Source organism: Strix uralensis, chromosome 1 (genome assembly GCF_047716275.1).
Source record: "Strix uralensis isolate ZFMK-TIS-50842 chromosome 1, bStrUra1, whole genome shotgun sequence".
Lineage (NCBI taxonomy): Eukaryota > Metazoa > Chordata > Aves > Strigiformes > Strigidae > Strix > Strix uralensis.
In genome coordinates, this window is record NC_133972.1 from 50304697 (window position 1) to 50325916 (window position 21220).

General features: G+C 38.6%; 1 protein-coding gene across 1 annotated transcript in view; it reads left to right on the forward strand.

Moving 5' to 3' along the window:
• The window catches only part of PLXDC2 (plexin domain containing 2), a 279835-nt gene that overhangs the window by 85175 nt on the left and 173440 nt on the right, over nt 1-21220 (forward strand). The window lies entirely within an intron of this gene.

The following is a 21220-nucleotide window of genomic DNA, read 5'->3' on the forward strand; positions in this document are numbered from 1 at the left end:
TCAACTAAGGTGTATTGCAGAGTACTTCCTACTTTCTCAGGTAAAGACGGAATGTTGTTGAGAGTGGGAGTGTTCATCAACTTTCCACAGCCTGAGTTACTCCTTAGTGGGTGTGTGTCTGTGTGTGCACGTGAGCATGTTTGCAGTATATCTAATATCTGAGAAATAAGAGTCATAATGACCTTTCCTAAAGTGAGAACAAATGTTTGAAATGATGATAGATCTTTCCTTTTAAGCAAATTACTTGCCTCTGTTAAGGCACAAACTTCAGAGCACATAAGAGCTTGGAGATTAAGTTGCTTAATCCTATGCAGTCTTTTTTCACATTAATCCGTTGCCTTATTTTGTCTTAGTTGACTCAGTAATTGTCATGACTTACACCTGTATTGTCCTTTAGCAGTGGCTTTTTATTCCAGCTGGACACAAAAAGGGCTGCTCCTTTTTCTATAGAAGTAAGAGAAGAAGCAAGACCAGTACTTCTTTTTTGAACTTCTCTTTCCACCAGGAACACTCAGGTTTAGGTTTCAAAAAAGTTTCCAATGTGGCTTGTTGAAGTCGTCAGGAGGACCCCATGCCAAGCAGCATTTTTGTTGCTTGGTGGGGAAAATGAACTAGAAGCATACAAAGAGGAGAAAAAAATAGAAGGGGAAATAGCTAAGGAGTGAGAAAGAAGAAACAGAAAATAAAAAATAGGCTGCAAAAGAGGGAGGAAGATAAATAAAAAGAAAACATGGCAGGAGTTGTGCTATATAAATGGTGGGCAGGGGCAGCCATCTATCAATCTGCCGTGGTCAGAGGCTTCACTGGAGGATGAGACCAGCCAGGCTGTTTACATGTGAGGATGACTGAATTCAAACCACAGCTAAACCAAGTCCTCCTCTGAAAGAGTAAAGGGTGATTACTTTTATGCACATCTATGTTTCCATGAATCAATTATATGTATGTATGTCCTGTATCTACATTTTAATGTTAATATCAAAGAATGAATAGTTTTAATGACTTTTTAAATTAAAATTAATTCAATTAACCAAAAAGAAAAATTCAGAAATCTGTTATATTTGTATGTATCAAGTCTCCAATGGAATAATCAGCATAGACACATGGACTTTCAGTGAATGAAGTGACAGAAGAACAGTGAGATCAACCCTGCCAAAAGTTTGAAATAAGTGTTTCTATCAAAACTATATCAAAATTGGGAATTCTACTTTTAATACATTCTTCTGCTCTTACATTGGATACACTGCTGTCTTTCTCAGCTGCACTCTCAGAACTTACAGGAGCCAGTGTTCACCTTTGCTTTAAGCAATGTGTACTGAATAAAAAATATATCTTTTTGTAGCTGTTGTATCACTGCTATTTAGTATTACTTTACCTGCTTGATATTATTCAGCAGGATCAGTCAGAGTTGCAGACAAAGCTGTTAGGAAGCAAACAGGAAAGACAGAACAATTTCAAAGATGAGATGTCACCAAGAGAAACAGGAGGCCCTGTGAGAGTAGTGGGAGTGCTAACAGGGAAATGTCAACCTCGATCCAGGTGGCTAACAAGATCCTAAGGCTTAGGACTAAAAGAGGGAGAAAGCTTAAAAGTGCCTCTTTACCCAGGAGAAGAGAGAGCCAACCAAAACTTCTGGAAATGTTTTTCTGACAAATTGCTGAAAAACTGCTGTAGCAGGGTTATGATTCTTTGACTCTGGCTATACTTGCAATGAAAAGACAATATTTAAATAAGATTCTACAGCCTGAATCATTAAACACATTCCTCGTTTCAGTGGGAGTTAGGGATGCTAAACACTGAATCTTCTAAATATTTCTGAAGTTCTCGATCAAGCTGCGTAGGCCACATTTACTGTTTTAATCCTCGCTGAGGAAATAACTAATAAATTATTTTGGTGAAACACTTTCAGTATCTTTAAAAATCTCTGTGTTCCAGAGAGAAGGTTTTTTTCAAGTACAGTATCTGCAGGGCCTGTCTTATTTTCAGGAATAGTGAAAAGGACTTTTTCCTGATCCAGGCCAAGAAGAGTCAGATCGTAAAGGATCTTTACCTCAGAGTGAGGAGGAAGAGTCCAGGCCTACCAACTGAGATACGTGATAGGGAGAGAGTGATCTAAATTTAAATTGTGACATAGTGAACAAAGTGTGTTGTGACTTACAGGTGACTAAACTGCAGAAGGACCATGCTGAACATCTCTAGAAGGAGATGGACAGCATCTCTGGAGAGAGATCATGTCTTGAGAGAAACAGGACAAAATAAGGCAGCACTTACTAGAAGAACCCATCATTTGAGGTCTCTTGATTTCAGCTGTTCAACACGTAATGTGTTGAACAAGCCTGTTCATAAATGTTAAAGAACTTCTTTGTCCCAAACGTTTTTTAGCTTAGTTTAATAGCTTAAGCAGAGTGTTCAGGAATCATCAAAGAATAAAAGCACTGCGCTTTGTTCAGGAAATATTAGATAAGACAAACCTGTCAGCATGGCTAGTTTCCTGTATCAGCCCTGCTAATCTAATAGTGCTTTTGAACATTGGAAGCACAATTTGTGTTTTCTTTGTTTTGGCTTAGTTCCAAGCATCTGAGAAATGCAGTGCTTTGCTCTTTTAAGTGTATTAAACTATTCTTGTGGAGTGAATTATGTTGATAGCTTGTTTTCTTGGAGGAGAAGGCAGCAATAAAAATGATTTGTGATTTTTTTTTTTTTGAAAAGATGGACTTCAGGCATCCAAGAAATCGGGATTTGTCCAACATGAGACCTTTTCACTTGCTCAAGTAGATGGCTATTAACCCTTACCACTGTTTAGTTTTTTGTTTTGTCATAAATTGTCCCTTTTTTACGGCCATTCTGAAGGTGGTGTTTAAAAAAAAAAAAAAACAAAACTGAAAATTATGGTAAGGACATCTGAATCACTTGATATTCTTATAAACTGATCTTTGGGACTTGTGCAAAGGAGAAAAAAGCTGTTAATATATGTAGAATTAATTCTGATGAATTATTCAACATGTAGGAATTTAGTGTATAATCTCTTTGAATAATCCTCCCATCTTAAAGCCTTCAGTTCTTTTGGGACTGAACAATGCTGGCTGATACTACTGAGGGTTGTAATACATTCTGATATGTCCTGTCTCGTTCTAGTACAGGTAAATTAAAAGCAAATTTATTTCTAATTAGCCAGATGGATTGCTCAAAGGACTAGGTGTGCTAGGTAGTGTTCAAGCTTTTAATTTCTTATGATCTGAAGTTGATGTTACATATTCTTGATTATTTGAATATCTGAAAAATCAAGAAAGTCTTAAGCAAATGTAATGGACAGTCTGAGAAATTATGGTAGTTTATGTTCAGAGCCATTATAAGACAGATGTTCACCACAGTGTGTTATGGCATTTAAACAAAGATGTCTTTTTCCCTATTTATTCTGAGCAAAAAATTAGTAAATGCCAGATTATCAGAACATTCACAGCCTGGCATATGGGTTCCTTGGAAAAATCTATTTTGTGTTTTACCTTGCTTGTTTGACTTTTTTTTTTCTTGACTTGATTTGAAAACATGGCAATGCCATCTCACTGGGATATAAAGCCCAGTTTGGTTTGTGAGTAAACCAGGCAGCTCAGAACAGAAACACAGTGCAATATGTTAGGTTTTGGCTTCAGTTAATCTGCCACAGTTCGTGAAGGAAATTTCAGAAGGGTCACAGAAATAAATATGCTCCAATGGTGGTGTGATCATAAAGTGTGGTATTTGAGGCACTTCTGGTAAATGGAAACTAATTACATTGTGCAGAGAACTGGTAAGACTTTTTTTCTGCAGTGCTGCACAGAGTTTTGGTATTCCATCTTCTGGAAGGATTAACTAAAACTGGAGTAGGCACTGAAGGAAATGCGAAATTAAATAGAGAGCTGTCAAAAGAGAGAAGACTAAGAGGCCTTGGCTTATTTAGCCTTCTAAAATGAAGGCTGAGATGATTGATCTTCATGCATAATTAGCAGGTTAAATAACATAGAGGGGAAGACCTATTTAAGGTAAAGAACAGTATTGGTGCAAGAATAAATACGTATATTCTACTTATGAATACACTGAAGTCAGAGTTTAGGAGAAATATATAGACATTTTTGGACAGCTTTCTGATAGGTTAGTAAGACTGAGCTACCAATAGACTATCAGTATGATCAATATATGAAGGAGCTTGTGAATCATGGAGGTATTAAGTTTTCTACATTAGTTAACAAGATAAAGAGACAGAATTATACCTTTGGGCCATCTTTATTTTTATTATGCACGCAACTGGATATATTAGGCTTGAGATGTTTCCCGTAAGATTTTGCTGTTCTATCAAAATTACCCCAGGTTTACTTTACTTGAGGACTAAACTCTCTTTTTTTCATGCTGTGAGTCCATTGCACACTTTAAAGCCACCCTTCTGTTCTTATTCCCTGACTCTTATGTTATCCAAGTGCCTTTCAGAAACATGTTGACTAATATGATTATAACGTGTCATACAAATTATTCTTTCTCTCTTTCTCAGAGTGTTCAGGAAAAAAAGCTGTGATGCACACACACACAACCACACAAAAAATATGTGGGAAGGCATGCTGAAAAAATGGTCTTTCTCAGAGAATGCATGGGTGAGGTGCTGAGGTTAAGCAGACTTTCATCCATTATTCTTGTATTGAGATCCATAGACTGGTCAAGTTAAGGGAGAGAGGAGTGTGGAGCATCCTGACTCAAACCAGTGCCTGAGGAAAGGTTTCAGATACTCCAGCAATCATTAAGGGTCATGTTTTCAAAGGCAGAAGTGTCAGAGGATGCAAGCAGGCATACTGGGACTTTCAGAAGCATTTTTATAAGCTTTTCATCTCAATCAGCTGGAAATGAGCACTGAAAATCGAGCCAGTGATCTGCCTCATTCAATATGTATCTAACTTGGCAAATTTCTCACTAAGATCCTCAAAGACAAAGAATAAAATCAGTCTGACATGATATTTTATAAGGCATCATCATCATGAAGGGGTTAATGCTTGAAAACAATGTAAAATGGTTGGGGTTTTTTAAATTATATGTTTACATATAGCTTAGCTCCGTACTGCCTGTTGGTGTAACTGTAATCTAAAGGGAGGTGTTTGCAGCAACACAAATTGTGGAGAAAATGCAATGTTTGTGTTCATAACAGCTGTAATCTCTTGAGAGTGCATAGTTTCATGTTTCTGTGGGTTGCAGTGCTGTATGAAGCAGAAATACTGAATGCATGTATTGCTGAATCCAAGAGATTATTTATCAAGACAGGGAACAGTCTCCTAGGTAGCATTAGTGGTGGGACGGGTGGCTTCCAGAAGGCAGTACGGGAAAACATGGCACATTAAGAGTCAGCTTAAATTCTGCACTGACTCAACCAGGTTTTTTAAAGGATAGTGACAGCACTTAAAAACAAATGTCATAAGAGCAAACTGTGAACACACTGTTTCAGACTATCACAACTGAAACTGTCATTCTTGGTTTCTGTACACTTTGGGCATATATTCCACAGTCGTGTAGTTTAGGACAGCAGCCTTAGAATTAATTTTCTAAAAGGCAGGTTGAAACAAACTGATGTAGTGGTAGGAAAAATCCAGGTACTAGTCAACTGCAATAATCACCATTATGATAAAGATTTAATAATGTACAGGGCTTAATGGAGGATGCTAAATCCTCTGTGATGCTCAAAGTTAACTAGTACAGCTGGCAGCAGCTTCATCCCAGGCTGAAAGACATCTGCATGTCTAACTGCAATGACATCTGCATATCTTCTGGGAGTATGCAGGGTTAGACTTAGAGAGACAGTAAGTGCTGGTACTTAAAACAGTAATTTGGATAGCACTAGGGAGATATAATACTCATTGAATGAAATTAACTGAGGGGCAGAGTGGAAAAAAATTCTAACTCTCTTCCTAAAATATGAATCATTCTGTCAAAATCTGACCAGCATGAGCTGAGGTGATAGTGTTTCATTAACTGTCTATTAATTGGTTTTATATTCGGTGTATGGTGGGTGTAACTGCAATTGTTTCGCTTGGGCTTGGCAAAACTTACACTGTAACTAATTGACACCCTTTTTCAGCTCACCCTGTTAAGTTGCCAAAAATCAAATGGATGTAAATTGAAATATCTTCTATTTCTAAATCTGTGATCTCTAAATCAAGGTATTTTGGTAGGTAAACTTGCTTTTCTGATGCTACTCCCTTAAATAAAGGGCACTTTAATTTCCAATGCTGTCAGACTAGAAATGCCCCCTCCACCAGAATTTGGAGAAAATAATTCAAAGTGGTCAAAAAAGTCAAAAGTGTCAAGAGACAAAAATCTGCTAGATGTGAGGTGAAGTTCCCTCTCATTCTGTAGTTTCTGGTTCCTGATTTTAAGAAGTAGAATATATTATAAAATCAGACAAGTTAACACTTTTCCTTTAATGTGAAATTCTGTGAATCTGCTGGATAAGTGGTGTTTGGGCAAGACTTAGCAATTGTGTGCAAATGTAAGTCAGCTCAGCGAAAAAAGTGATAATTGAAACTTTGGTTGCTCTGCAGATGGTGTATAAGCAGTGTTATAAGCCTGACTCAAAACGTGAAATAAGTGAAAGTATTCTTTTTTTCTTTAAAAAACAAACAAACAAACAAACCAGTAGAAAAACTTATCCTCCATTTAGCTCAGTAGAACATCTTTGAAGTAAGAGGAATTACACTGTTTTCCCAAAGCGGTACAAAGCAGTCACAAATTAGTCCCCAAAATGTCTGTCCGTCCTCATCTTTCCAAACACATTTAGTAGGTGATATCTTGGGACAGTCATGTAGTTAATATATTTGCTTCATTAGATTAGAACAACACATGAAAGACAAATTCAGGTCTTATTAAATGAATTGAAAATTCTTGTTAACTTCAGTGAAACCAGTGTACGGCATTTCAGAGTAAATTGTCAGTGGAGCAGCAGTTGCAGATCCAAATTTGTGTCTGTAGATTGCACACAGATTTGAATCTATTTTTTAGTTTAAAGAATCCCTGTAAAATCCAAGGGGATAGATATATCTACTATAGCATTCAAATTCTGGAAGGACATTGGTGCTGGGTAGCCCACTATACTACTCAGGTAACGTTCTGGTTAACTGCAGAAGCAGCAGAGAGCACCTTACGCTCAGATCTTGAAGAGCAACATTGTGTAGCTAAAATACTTCACACTAAACTAAATCATCTGTGTATGTAATCATTTTATAAGCTGTGTTATTTTACTCCCTTTATGCCTATTATACTCTAGTTATCCCAAGAAAATGCCCCACCATTACAATAAAGGCCTCTTCAAACAATTCATCTTTCCTCCACCTCAGTCAGCAGCTATTCTGAGGCTTGAAATAAGCTTTCGTCCTTAGTTGTATGTCCACTAATATCAATAACAAAATTACTGCTGACCTCATAGAAAGGAAAACAAAGTCCTTAAGACTTCCCAAATGCTGGATTCCTGTTGTAGCAGTCACAGATGTTATTTTATCTCTGGTTTATTATGTTATATAATTGACAACAGATAAGCATTAAGGCAGATGTCACAGCATGGTGCAGTCACACATGCTTCCAAGTCTTTTCCTTCACGTGCAATGTAGTGCACAGTCCTGTGAAGTACATGCTACAGCGTTTGTCTTCTATTTCATTAGACTTGACAGAAATAATGGTACTTAGAGAGCAAGTTACATGACCAGTACTACAGCCTGGTTTTGGCATTGGCCTTTCATCAGAGCCTCTTTTAGAAGCAGAATTTCTCATGGAGAATGGTCTACTTCTATTGAGATGAAAGAAGAAATCGTACTGTGTCCCTTTGGTTTCAGTCAGATGCACTTAGAATATAATTACAGAGTAGAAGCTGTTCACAGCAGAGTTAATCTGGCAAATTAGTGCCTGGGTTAGACTAGTCTAGGTATGAAATTCCTGTATAAAAAGCTGTATTAGAGCTGTTTTGTTCAAATGGGCATTGCATTCTCTCCTGTGAAACAGATGTATAAGGGAATATATCTCGTGGTTCTCAGACCTGCATTTGACTGCATGCCTTCAATTTAATTACTTCCTAATATAAAGTTGAAGAGATATTCTACTCTTTCCATACCCTAGCAGATGTGACCTTAACCCATCAGTGCAGTCAAGCCATTTCCTTCAGTCTGTAATGCTCTAGATTTCTGTCTGTAGTCTGTCTTCCCATCGGTAAAGTGAATATCAGTGTTGACTGTTATTTTGGAAAACACTGCCTGTTATCTTCTGCCTCTTACTAATACTATGAGTTGCTCTCTGAAAAGTTGTAATCATATGTGTACAAGTTACAGTATGATAGCAGAATCATAAACTTTGTGTCTGGAAGCCAAAAAGCCTGTTAGACACCAGCAATTACATGGCCATTTGTGGGATCATAGCATGCTGTGATGATAAAGGGCAAAAGCAGAAAAATAAAACACTTAAATAACCAGAAAGTGCACCTTTGGTTACACAGGCATGGTCCAGAAGATCTGAAAATGGGTTACATACCTATATCTTTAGTGTGAAGAAACCTGTATTGAGAATGTGTTTGTGACCGTGGATACAGAGCACAGCCCTGGTGTGTGCTGTATGAGTTTGCATTGAGATGAGCAGTTTGTATGTTCTTATTTTGAGACTTTATTAAACCCTTTGGTTTGAAATTTCTTCATTCTCTCTCAAACACTTCTCTGAGAGACTGAACAGGAAAATACTTTATAATAAAGTCAAAACGACAGGCAGCTCTGGGAACACAAAGCCTGTAGTGCAGTGCCCTTGTACGTGACCTCTCCCTGGTGCTGCAGTTACATACAGACTGTGGCAGAATGGGGCCTGGGGGATTACCCCTGCTGCCTCTCCCTGAACTACAATTGTCCCAGGGCTGCAAGGACTGCTAGCAGCAAGGGAAGCCATCCTAACAGCCTGGTTCTTGACCAGGACAAGCATCTGCAGTGCTGAGTCCCAGTACCTCCTGGCCACTGCATGCAAACAGCTGTCCGCAGACTTTACAACGCCGGTGGCAGTTCTCCTGCTTTATCACCCCTTTCAGCTCAGGGTAGTCTGTTACTAGCCTTCCCACGTTAAGCATGGTTTGTGTTTCAGCCTCTGATGCTTTTAACTTGTAAAGATCTTCAAACTGCCTTTATTTTTATGGAAAGAGAAGAGATACTTGCATCCTGCAAATACTTTATTTTTTCTGTATGAGGAAAGAAGAGAGGAAGCAAGAGACAAATGCCTTCCCCTGACTTGCTCGAAAGGAAGCTGTGAGTTTTACCCTTGTTGTCATGAATTCCATAGCTTTCTCCAGCTCCACTCCTCTTTCTTCTCAATGTTTCAGTCAGTAAAAATGTACTATCTGATTTATACTAAAGAAAAACAATACAATAAAGATGGGATAGTAGGTACTTTGATATATAGCCTGAAGAAGTCAAGGTCCTCTATTATTTGTGGCTGTGGTAGCAATAGAAAATAGGAACTTGCTGGGAGATCCTGGAGTAAAGACTGCAGTGGACAGTCATCTGTCTATGCCATAATGTTCTTCACCTTGTGATGTGTGATTACCAGGTTAAAGCAGAAGGGGCTCTTGAGCTGCAAGGAGAAAATGGAAACCTGCTTTGCCTGGAAATTTGATTGCATGTTCAGAGTTCCTGCTTCATCAGATGATCTCTTGCATCATTACCGAGCAATGAGCTAAAATTAAGGCCAGGATAAACAGGATGTTAAAATAAAATACTGCCGCATTACAGATGTCTGTGCAACCCACACCCCTTTTCTCTCCCAGCAGCTGGACACAGGATCTTTAGGGCCAAGAGTATTCTGGACATAAGACTGCCTCAGTGGTATTAGTGCCTAATATCTGTATGGCTTGTGGTAATGCTCTGGGGCTGATACCAGAGGGAAAGGAAAGTGTGTTGTCTCCTGTGTGTGTATGAATGGTCCTGGATGGTACTAGTTCCTTCTCTGCCTGCATGCGGAAGTGAGTACCAAAATAAAGCCCTGGTTTCCGTTGTACCTCTGCCCCTGTTTGGATAACAGCCGCGTGCAGGAAGGGGAGCAGGAGAAAGGCAGGGCCAAAGGCAGCAAAAGATCTTCTAATCTCAGCTGAAGTGGTACATTAAAAATGTGATCACACAATTTGCAGGATTTCCATATTACAGTATTGCAAACATACTTAGAGGGGGGTTTAGTAAATGTGTAAAATTTATGTGGCTACAGTAGATTATTATTTCTGCCTAATCCAGAAGTTGCTATGAACCAAGTTGCTATTTAATGAGCCAATATTATAGGCTCTCACAGTTAGTAGTAGATTACATTCCTTTTCAAAGGACTCCATTACTTTTGAATTGGGATAATTATTTTCTTTTAATTTCTTGAATGACTGGCATTACAATATTCCATGCACTTCTTAATGTAAAAAGCTAAAATTGATTAGTTCAAAGTTTGTTTGTTAAAAGATGCCTTCACTCTGAGCAACAATACAGTCTATTCCAAGAGGAGAGAATAGTTATGGTCAAGTTACACTCTTCTGAAGGTAGGAGATGATAGGAAAAAATTGCTTCCTAAGATACAGAAATGCAAGTAAGACAACCATGTGAAAAATAAAATACTGACAGTAGGTTTGTAAGATTGCATTATTTTGGTATTTTCTAGGTGAACCTAGAAAAATACTGTTTTTCTTTAGAAATGCATTAAAATTAATCATAAACAGGGTGACAGGAAACTTTCCTGATCTTACAAATACCAAGAGACATTTATATCATAACCATTTTACATTTTAGAATGATTACCATCCTGAGCAAACTTTTTACAAGGCATTATTAATGTGAAGATCTCCAGATACTTGAAACTAGAATTGTTTTATATCACTGGTCAGTGTGCCCATGGTGAATGCACTGTATTGATTGAGGTGGTATAAGGAGGTGTAAAAGGTTCCCCTTTCTATCTCAGCTGGTATAACTCCACTGGCTTTCTTTGAAGTACTTCTCCTGTCAAGAAATTGTCAGTGAATCACTGTCTCCATTGATCCCTAGTTTCTTCTTTGATATTTCTTCATGAAACAGCAATTAATGCTGGCAGTGCGACTCAGCAGAGGCCTTCCCATGTTCTTAATATATCCTTTGGGCATGAATGAAAAAGGCAGCAGTCTAACCGCAAAGGCTGCATTCTTGTTTTGAGAGCATAGCACAGTTTCTTTTAGAGTGAGAAATTTACTTAATTTTCCCTTGTAGAGGTATTTTGAAGAGAGAGGGAAATGTCTGTAATCTGTAGCCTCAAATCTGTTTCACACCAGGGATTTACTTGACTCAGAATCTAGTGCATACAGACACCATTATTTCAGCAATCAGAACTAAGATGCTTTAAAAAACACTGGTGCTATTAAACCATCACTGATAAACAGTTTGTTAACAACAATTCACTGTATTGAATCTCACAGTGAATATTCACTCTTCAGTCAGTTGCATTCAGAAGTTAAGATTTGCAGTGCTTTGCAGAGCATTCTGTATAGCTCTTGACAGTGCTGCCAGCTTACCTGTAGGACTGAACTTCACAGTCTGACTTGATATCATCTCACAAAATACTATCTCCAGGTAAAATTGGGAAGAAAAATGAAGCAATTATATTCTGAAAAAAATAATAAAATCCAGGTGATAAAACCTGAAAAATAGTTTATGTGACCACTGGATTTTTTTTGGTGTTTATTTATTTTTACACCTATAGTCTCTATAAATATTTTCCTGGGAAGGAAGTGCTTATCCACACATTCCCTGGAGTGTTAAGGAAGTTGCCACACGCTTGTGAGAACTTTGTCTTCAGGTTGCATTTCCATTTGCAGAAGTGTTGTCCATTTTGGGGGGGATTTATCCAATCAGTTGAGATGCTACCCTTGGGCAAGTTTGTCCCTGTTTTTTGACACCTTCTGTATTCTTGTTGTAGCTGTGTAGAATGAAGCACATGTGGGCACATGTAGAGCTGATATATTTCCAGCGATTTGCTATGTGGTTTCATTATTGAGACTTATGGATGTGTCATGGGAGGGTAAAGGTTATACACTTGATGCTTTGCCTGTCTGCATTTTCATATGCTGAAGCACAAGCCTATTTTGAAAGCTAGAAGATGACAGGGTATAGAGAAAATTCTTCCCTTATAGTATCTAAAACAATTTTGCTCTTTTTTTTCCCAACTAATGTGAGAAGTAAGTAATGTTCATAGCAGATGCCGTTAGTCTCAGTGCATCTCCAAGAATCCTCACCTTCATAACAGTACACTCGTACATGTGCTACTGCTGGTTCAAGTTCATGCTGAGTGGCAGAAAATGGAAATATCTTGAGTTCAGATACTTTCAGTATCCTTCACCCTTATTCTTCAGGGCATAAAATGCCTCCTAACACTTCCACCAGGCCAAGAGAGGCCTTTTTTTTCCGTATCAGGGGACTGTTTTCCACCCCAAAATTAAACAAGGAAAACACATAGTAACTGTCTGTCTCTGCAGAGTAAATGATTGAGAACAGATAGAAAATGGGGTTAGAGTAATTTTAGGATTATATACAGCTGTCTATTAGAACAACAATTTCCTTGAAAATTGGGATTGGTAACAAAGTACTTGGTGGAGTTCATGAAGTTTTGCTCTCTTTGCTTTTAAAGTATCAAAATCTCTGTATTAATTTGACACTCTTTTTGGTATATTACTCCTAATGGCCTGACTGCATTTTGAATACATCTGAGTTTTAAGACTGCAATGGTAGTTGTCATGTTAAATCTTCTTTCTACCTATGGAAATCTAGAGAGTAAATCTTATGTTGATACTCTGCATGCACTGAGTTTTCCCTCTGCTGTGCCAGATCTTTGTTTCTGCTTCGATATTTTACAACAGTAAAGAGGCTAATGTATAAATATAATTATACTTTTTGACACTTGTAGAATTCACAAAATCACTGAAGTCACACTGAAGATTAATAACATAATTACTGGTAAAACTTGCTTAGCTTGCTGAAGAGGTTTTGCATCCTGGAGAATGTTGTTTGAAACGTTTTCCAAAACACAGCTGAGCAACTAGATATTAACCTGAAAGATTTTCCCATGCATTCTTGAGCTAATTTAACAGGCAGTCAATTTACACTAACCTAGATTAATTGCTTTAGCAGGGAGAAAATATTTTAAAATAGGCAAAATGTTACTTGATAAAATTCAGCTAACAGACATGAATGATTATTAGATTCAATATTCTCAATATATTTTAAAAAGGCAACCAAACCTCTACCTTTCACAAGGAAGAAAATCTACATAAAAGCAGTTAAATATAATGAAGAGGAGATTTGCAAAAAGCTGGGTTTATGTTGCCCTATTATATAACTGTCATATCCTTTGTAATTTCCTTATATTGAACCAAAATCTAAAAGACTTAAGTTCTTTATTTGTTGTTCTGTCCAGTCACAAGGTTTTCATTTAGAGATGATCTGTACATCGCTATATCCTTATATCCGGGTCTTCTTAAGAAGCTGAAGTTAGCTGCTTGGTTTATGTGTATTATTTTAAGTTATTTATTCACTGAAATCTAAAGTTTAAAGGAATATTATGAAGTTAATACATGGTATAATTTTTGCAGGGATGGTTTGTATATGAAAGGAATCAGCCCTCCAGCTCTGTTTGTACCCTTGCTTTTTTTGAAGCAGAGCACGAACAAAGCTGTTTTGTGAAAGCCCTCTGTCACAGTCATTGGTCTTGTCCTGCAGGCCTCCACTGTGCAAATAGCATAAATCTCACTCTGAATTAGGGAAATACAACTGAAATTAGTGACTATATTCATGAATTGAATCTTTCAAGTTAGACCAGACTGTACTGTTTTCAATGTGGTCACCTTTCTGTTCCACATTCTGATAGAGAGCATTAGAGTTCACAGTTAGGTAATGTATGCCTTTAAACTATGTCTAGCTCTGTCCAGCTGTGTTTTAAATCTTGTTTTTTAAAACTCTTGTTTTTTCCATTTGACACTACTTGGCCAATGAAAATAAGCAAGTCATCCATGTATCTGTTATAGTGTTTTTCTAACCCAGAGCTGCAATGTGGAGGTACAAAACTGTATAAATCCTAACAGCATGAACTCAACCCAACATTTTTGAAACCTACATTAATAGTATGGCTTTCTGAACTCTACTTGAGAAAACTTATCCAACCAGTAGACAAAAGGGGGCACTCTAGATAAAACCACATTAGGGAGCTAGAATACACCATGAATAAATCTTTGGAGAAGGTCAGTAATGTGAAACTCTGCATGCAATTTTATAACCTAGAACTGATTTAAAATCCAGATGAAGAGCTAGTGGTATTTACCTGAGCTCTTCCCTCCCTGCATGCCATTTACCAGAGGGTGCTAGCTGATCCTCTCAGATGGAAAACTTCCTTCATCCTGGTGCCTGACATTACCCAATTCACTTTCTAATTTGGTGGCTCAGTCCAGCTCCTGAGTTTTCTAATCTTGACCTATGTTTATCTGTATTGACATTTATATTCACATTGCTTACTTCAGGGACAGAGGAAGAACCCCCAATTTATCAGAAATACGTGTGTACCTTTATAGACTACAGAGCTTAAGACAGAAATTATTTTTATCCAAGCAGACGAGTGTGTTCTTAATTTTAAAATAAATAAATAGATGGGCAGAAACCTATGTTCAAAGAAGAAAACAAACCAGTACAAATCTAGATGATGCTCTACATGCAAGTTCTTCCTTGGTTGCTCCAAAGTTTTGCCTGGTTAATGGAGCCAGCAAACTAGTTTCCTTCACCCGGGCTGGTACATGCAAAACTGTAGGTCAAAAGAGGGCTTTAAGCATGTTGAAATGGATTATGAGGAGTTCTTTGCTAGGTTGTGAGTGGGCTGCTTCATTTGCTTGCTTCTCCTGCAGTGGCTTCACTGCTTGGTGTGGAAGCCTTAACTTGTGAAAGGGAGATCTGTGGAACAGCAGGCAGGGCTTTTATTTTAAAAATTTGAACAATAAAGGACATGTCAAATTTTATTCTAGAAAAGGAAATAGGAGGGAGGAGACCTGTCTGCAAAACTTCAGATATACTAGCAAAAATGTGCATGTATATCTGCAGTTTCACTGTGATTTTTAGTCTTTTTCTCTCCTGAAAAGAGTGGATGATGCCTTTGCTTTAAGATGTTGACTAAAATGAAACATTAAACCAAAATAGTTGGCATGTAGAACAATACAAAATGTCCGTGTGGATGCAATAGTTAGACTGGTCTGGTGAGAATGTTGCTGCCACATTTCAGCATGTTTATGTATTTTTGCAGTTTTGAAGGTTTCTGAAAAGATAGTGCAGCGAATCCAAGTCTCTCTCCTTGACTGTGATGCTGGGCTCTGTACCCATTTCTAACCCTGCAGAGTACCCAGTACACCAGAGGGGGCCGGTGGACAGGTCTGAAGTGGACAGGTCGGGGGCAGGTGGGCAAGGCACTCCCCGTGGTAGGGGCGGACATGAGCACAGGCAGCCCCCCTGTGACCAATAGCCTCTCCTTGCCCCAGTTTGGTCCTCCAAACTCACAGCTCAGGCTTCTGCTAATGGGCCAAGTGAGGCTCTGTGGCTTCCCTCTGGAAGGATGGGAGCTTACGGAGAACTGTCACAGGGATCCAGGTAAGCAGAAGCCCAGGTAAAAGACTTTATTTGCCTTATTGAGGGCTGGCCCAGAGCCCACCAAAGTCAGCAGAAGTCCAAATATTGGGTCTGTTCTTGAATCTGTATGGGTGTCTTCTTCTTGGCTGAAAGCTTAACTGCTATCATATCAGTGTATTTTATTTAGCCAAATCACAGGAAAAAAAAGTAAATGCAAAGATTTTTTTCTGGCAGGGCTTTTTTTTTTTTGTGTGTCTAATTAAAATGTTTAGTCTTCAGAAACTTCCTTATTTGTGTTCTACAATTATACTGCTGAGTAAGGAACAGGGGGTCTTTGCAAAGAACGAAGTGAATTAGTTTTAGCTAACTGCATCTGAAAAGCAAAGCACGTGATCTTTTGGCCTTGCTTTGAGAGTAACTCAGCTAGCATTTTGGACAGCAGGCTCTCTGAATATCAGACCCAGGAAAAAATGTCACAGATTATTAGAAATGGGATGGATGGGAGCAGGCTTTACTGGAAACATTGGCTAAGCTTACATCGTAATTGCTGTGCTGAAGCAGTAAACAGCTGCTGATCCTGTGATCTTTCTGGTGAAAAACAATCATTTGTTGCAGTTATTTTTCAGATGTATGTTGTTGTTTGCATGGTATTTCAAGTGTCCTACTTGGTATTTATATTATTAGCTCAGTGTTCTACATTACAATAAATGTGTTTACTTATTACAGAAGTACTGACCCTTAAAACATCTGCTTCTCAGCTGAACATCCACAGCTCAGTGGGTGTGGGTAGCTTCTGTTAGCCATTCTTTCATAATATTTTGCAGTCTTTGGCAAGCAGTTTAAGTCAGATTCTGACCTCAGATGCACTTCTGTACAATGGGAATAGCTGCGTTCCAGTCAACAGCATTCTTCTAGTTTTATGTCAGTGTTAACTGAGGTCAGAGGACGTTGCAGCAAGTGGGCCACAATCCTGTCTAATTTTTGCCTGGTGGAGTTCTTTAAGTAAAATACATAAAAATCCTAGTGGCTGCAGACTGATGCCAAAGTCGCCCTCACTCTTCTGGTGACAGAACGATAGCAAATGATATGGCAGAAGGTTAATCAGATTGTTATGAGAAATAAAGGGTTGTGTGTCTATCAGCATCAGCGTGAGAGCTGTAACCACAGTCTGATGGGCTTGGAAGAATGGTGGATGGCTGAAGCGTGCCTTTTTCTTGTGCTGCCCCTTGCCTCTACCAATACGGGACCTGAGGGGAGTGGCTTAGAAGCTTCTTTTGGAGAGGAGGAAAGAGCTTCAATTGCCTCATGAACTGGGGGATGGAATGGGGTCACCTGTTATTTCCAGCAGTGGGGAGAAGACTGTATTGAAATCTCCGTGGTTGGTGTTGAAATGGGGAAAGAATCATTTTAAGGGCTTTGGTGTCTTAGCAAACAGTCATCTTTTTTCTCCTCCCCTTTATTTCCAGCCTTCTCTTAGGTGAGTATGTCTCAGCCCACTTTCCCTTTCTCCCATCCTAAGCAAGTTGTCCATGGTCTGTGATCCATACCTGCTCTGCCCTTTGTGCCTGAGGTCCTGCCTTTCCATCCCTGATATGCCACTCTAAAGGTGTGGAAAGAGCGCCCAACTCAGACCTCTCTCTCTCCCAGAGGCCTGCTGCCTCCTCTGCTGCTGAGCCACCTGAGGAGAGGGAAGATGGTCAGGTTATCTCAGAGCACAGCCTAATTGAGCGCACGCTTAACTCTCTATGCAGCAACAGGAAGGATTGGACAGTCTTTTTCCTCTGCGTTTGCAGGGCATCTACCATCCTGGGTCTCATCAACAGAGAAGGAACTTAGCCATTATGATCATACAAGAAAAAATAATAACATCAACCAACCAGAGGCTGTGTGGGTTGGTATCAGCTGTGACTTCTATAGTGGAAAGAGCCCAAAAGTGAAAACACAGTATGAATTTAATATACACAGCATCCCCTAGAGGTTTGTGCTGCAACTTACGGACAGGGTAATTGAACAGTCCTTTTCCGTAATTGGCTCGTCTTACAGATGCGGTCTAGTAATCATTATAATAAGAATACATGTTGGAATTAGTTTGTAGATGGGTCACGGTTTAAACAATATTGGTGATATATTTTGGAAAACAAGTCTCACTCTGAAATAGAAAAGTTTTGCAAAACTGTTTAGCAACACATCCATTGCAGATTGGTGGAAAAATTGAGCTATTCTGTATTTCTGTTCATTGCTTTATCACCAACAAACTGTCTATTTCCCAAGTGTCTTTACTGCCCTTTTTAAATGGATTAAACTGTTATATTTTCTAGTACGTACATTTAATGTTGACAGCACTGTTTCCAGAAATCAAATGGGCTCTCCTAAAGAACTTCAGACCATACAAATGTTTATGCTAGATAATGGATATCCAAATAAAAATGCAGTGAAAGTTGGCCTGCACAATACATGGAAACATATTGATATGGTTAATTTGACATATAAATAAACCATATTCACACCTTGAATGAAACCATTTACTAAAGAAAAGTAATCAGTGTTTCATCTGCAGCTTCTTTTTGATGTGGAAGACACTTTTGATATTCCCAGGCTATAGTATTTAGTATGCCTCCTTGTGTAAAGGAGGAAAACTCCCGATAAAGCTATTCTGATGTTGTTGATGTCCTGTGGAAACTGGTGATTGAGCATGGAGAATACACCAACAGATGGTATAGCCCCACACGAGGTCAGTAAGCTGTGGAAATACAAAACTGCCAATCCTGAAATTGAAAACAGGTGGCAAAAATTTCACTTGGAGACTTGGCATCTGTAAGTAATCAGTTACTGTAAGAGCCTTGGTCAGACACAAATTAACTTAATTGCTGATTGCATTTTCAATAAGTAAAAGAGAAAGCAGCTGCATTTGATTAGAATCACAACACTGTAGAAATACATAGAAAGTGTTTAGAAGAATTTAATTTTTTGTTTTTTAAGTTAGTTTGAGTATATACTGTTCATTAGATTTTTCTTTTTTTTTTTTCCTTCCCCCTAATATTTTGATCGAGAAGAAAACATGTTTTACAACAGTTCTAGCAGTGCTTCTGGGATCAAGGCTTTTTCTCAGAGCTTTCAAACTGTTTCTCACCATTCCTACATCACTTTCTGCTTCTACAAAATGTAAATAAATAAATAAACACAGGACATCTGGGTTTGCTTTGGGGGTTTTTAATTTCAAATAAGGAAATAAAAAAGCTATTTTGACTAGAACTGAACTATGCTAATGGGGGATGTTGTGTTCTTGAACTTTGTACTTTCTGGCAAGCCCTCCTTCTCCCCACAAATAGTAGTTACCTAACTGAAAATGCAGAAGTCTGACAGTGACCCAGTGGTGACTTTCCTAGCAATGACAAGGAATTTCAGAGCAGGCAATGTGTTAGTGGTGCTAGTCTGAGAAAAAGTATGAAAAGTATGAGGTTTAGAACACTTTCAAAACATTTAAACAGAAGTTATTATTGTATTGGCAGCCACCCTATCTGCAACATCTTCAATATACAAAGGGAAAAGCCTTTGGTGTTGATCACCTAGAATATTCCGGGTTTAAAGGATCAAGTTAAGTCAGGGCAAAAAAGGTTTGGTCCATGGGGGAAAACTAATCCAGTAACACTAGAGTCAGAGCAACCTTCAGAATTGCAGTATTCAAGAGGATTTTGAAGTTGGGGAGATGATCTCCTCCAACTGATGTTGTATGAGGCATAAACATTTATGAGAAGGTAGCAGTACCTGTTCCCAGAAATTTGAGAGTCTGTTACAGCTGATTTCAACTCAGTTTTCCACAGCTGGATGTTTCAAAGAGGCTATCGCCTCCAGTCAGACACCATGCCATACTAGGAGTGGCTTGACATCAAAGGTATTGTGAGCATCCACAACTCCACTGAAATCATTAGATCTTCAGGAGGTCACATACTTGTGTTTACATCTCCCAGAAGAAGTGATTATAATTTTAAGTCTTGAACTGTGTGGTGATAGTGATAATATAAGGAAGAAACTGAGCTTACTAATGAGAACCAGAAGATAAAGAGTTGGTGGATATCTGTGAGGACATGTTTCTGGATGGAATGATATTCAGAAAGTGCTAACAGGTCAGCCAGCAAAAATTATGCTTCTATAAGATGCTTCAGTCAGGCACCTGCAAAATATGGAATGCTCAGTCGTGTTGAGCAGTGCTGGCCACAGGGTTTGGTAATACAAATCATTCACAAATTCATGTTTCAACAGAGATGTTGCCTCATGGGCCTACTTTCCAGCCTATTCGCCATTGCATAGATGATTATCCTCTTTCTGGTAACAGAATAATATTCCTGTGGCAATTGCAGCAATTGCTTACATGGAACAATAAATACCAGATAAATATTTAATACAAGTTTAACTTTTTAAATGTTGTTTAGTAGCTGAATACAGAGGAAGCAGCATGCTGTGACTGATCGGCTCTCTGCAGACCACCAGCAAGTACTCCTGTTTGCTGTAATGCAAAATGTATAGCTTCCAGATCACTTTGTGAGATTTAAAGATACCCATTTCTTGGATATACAGTGCATCTTATGGTAGAAGAATTCTGTCTTTTTCTGAGTTTTCCAACATCTGAGTTTTCCAAGAGAGGCAAGACGAGCGTATTCCATGACTAGCAGTTTTATGGTGGTGTTGTATGTTTAGATATCATCAGTAAATTACCTTCTACTTTTTCCTGCAATCTAGACATCCCACTGGACTCAACATGCACAGCTATTTCATTCCAGTCCCTATGTGCCATGCAAACCACTTGCTATTTTGCCACTGCCTTGACTAAGTGATTTTCTTAGTGATTTATGTCACATTTATTCCTGGAACAGTAAGTAACAAATTAGAACATGCATATAGACTCTTCTGTAAAATAAAACATGTAAGTTCAGTGTCCACAGGTTTGAAGAGTGTGAAATAAGCCCAGTGCTGTTGCTATGTTCTCATAATGGAACACATTTCTGATATTAAATTCAGATATGAAAGGTCCTAATTTTAAAATTTTAAAACCAGAAATAAGATTCCTTTTGTGATACTGAGAAAATATATGATAGCAAAATAGAGCTCAGGCTTGTCATGTTTCTTATCAGAGCAGTGATTTTCTGACTGTGTAGAGCTCCACACCATCTTACTCTCCCCTCTGCTGTTTTATCTGCCTCTGACAGGTCACTGAAGAGGATAACAACTAATTTCAGACAATAAGGTTGAGAAGAGGTAGCAGACAAGTGGGGCCAAAGCCTGTGGCTGAGGCTATGAGACAGTCTCTGCATGCAACATCACCTTTACCTCTCTGCTCTGCTCCTCCTCCTCCTCCTGGCAACTAGGCTAAATGGAAGGGTTGCAACATGGGGTCTGACACCAGGCCTCTTCCTGGGAGAGCACAGACTGATTTGGAGAGACCAGGCAGCTGGGGAAAAAAGGAGATAATTAGAGTAGAGCTGCAAATTGCTGATTGACTGAAATGGGGGCAGAAGGAAACCTAAGGAAACACCTAAAAGGAGGATTTCCCTATAGCTGGTGGGATTGAGTTGGTTCTGGGTGGTGGAGTCTCTAAT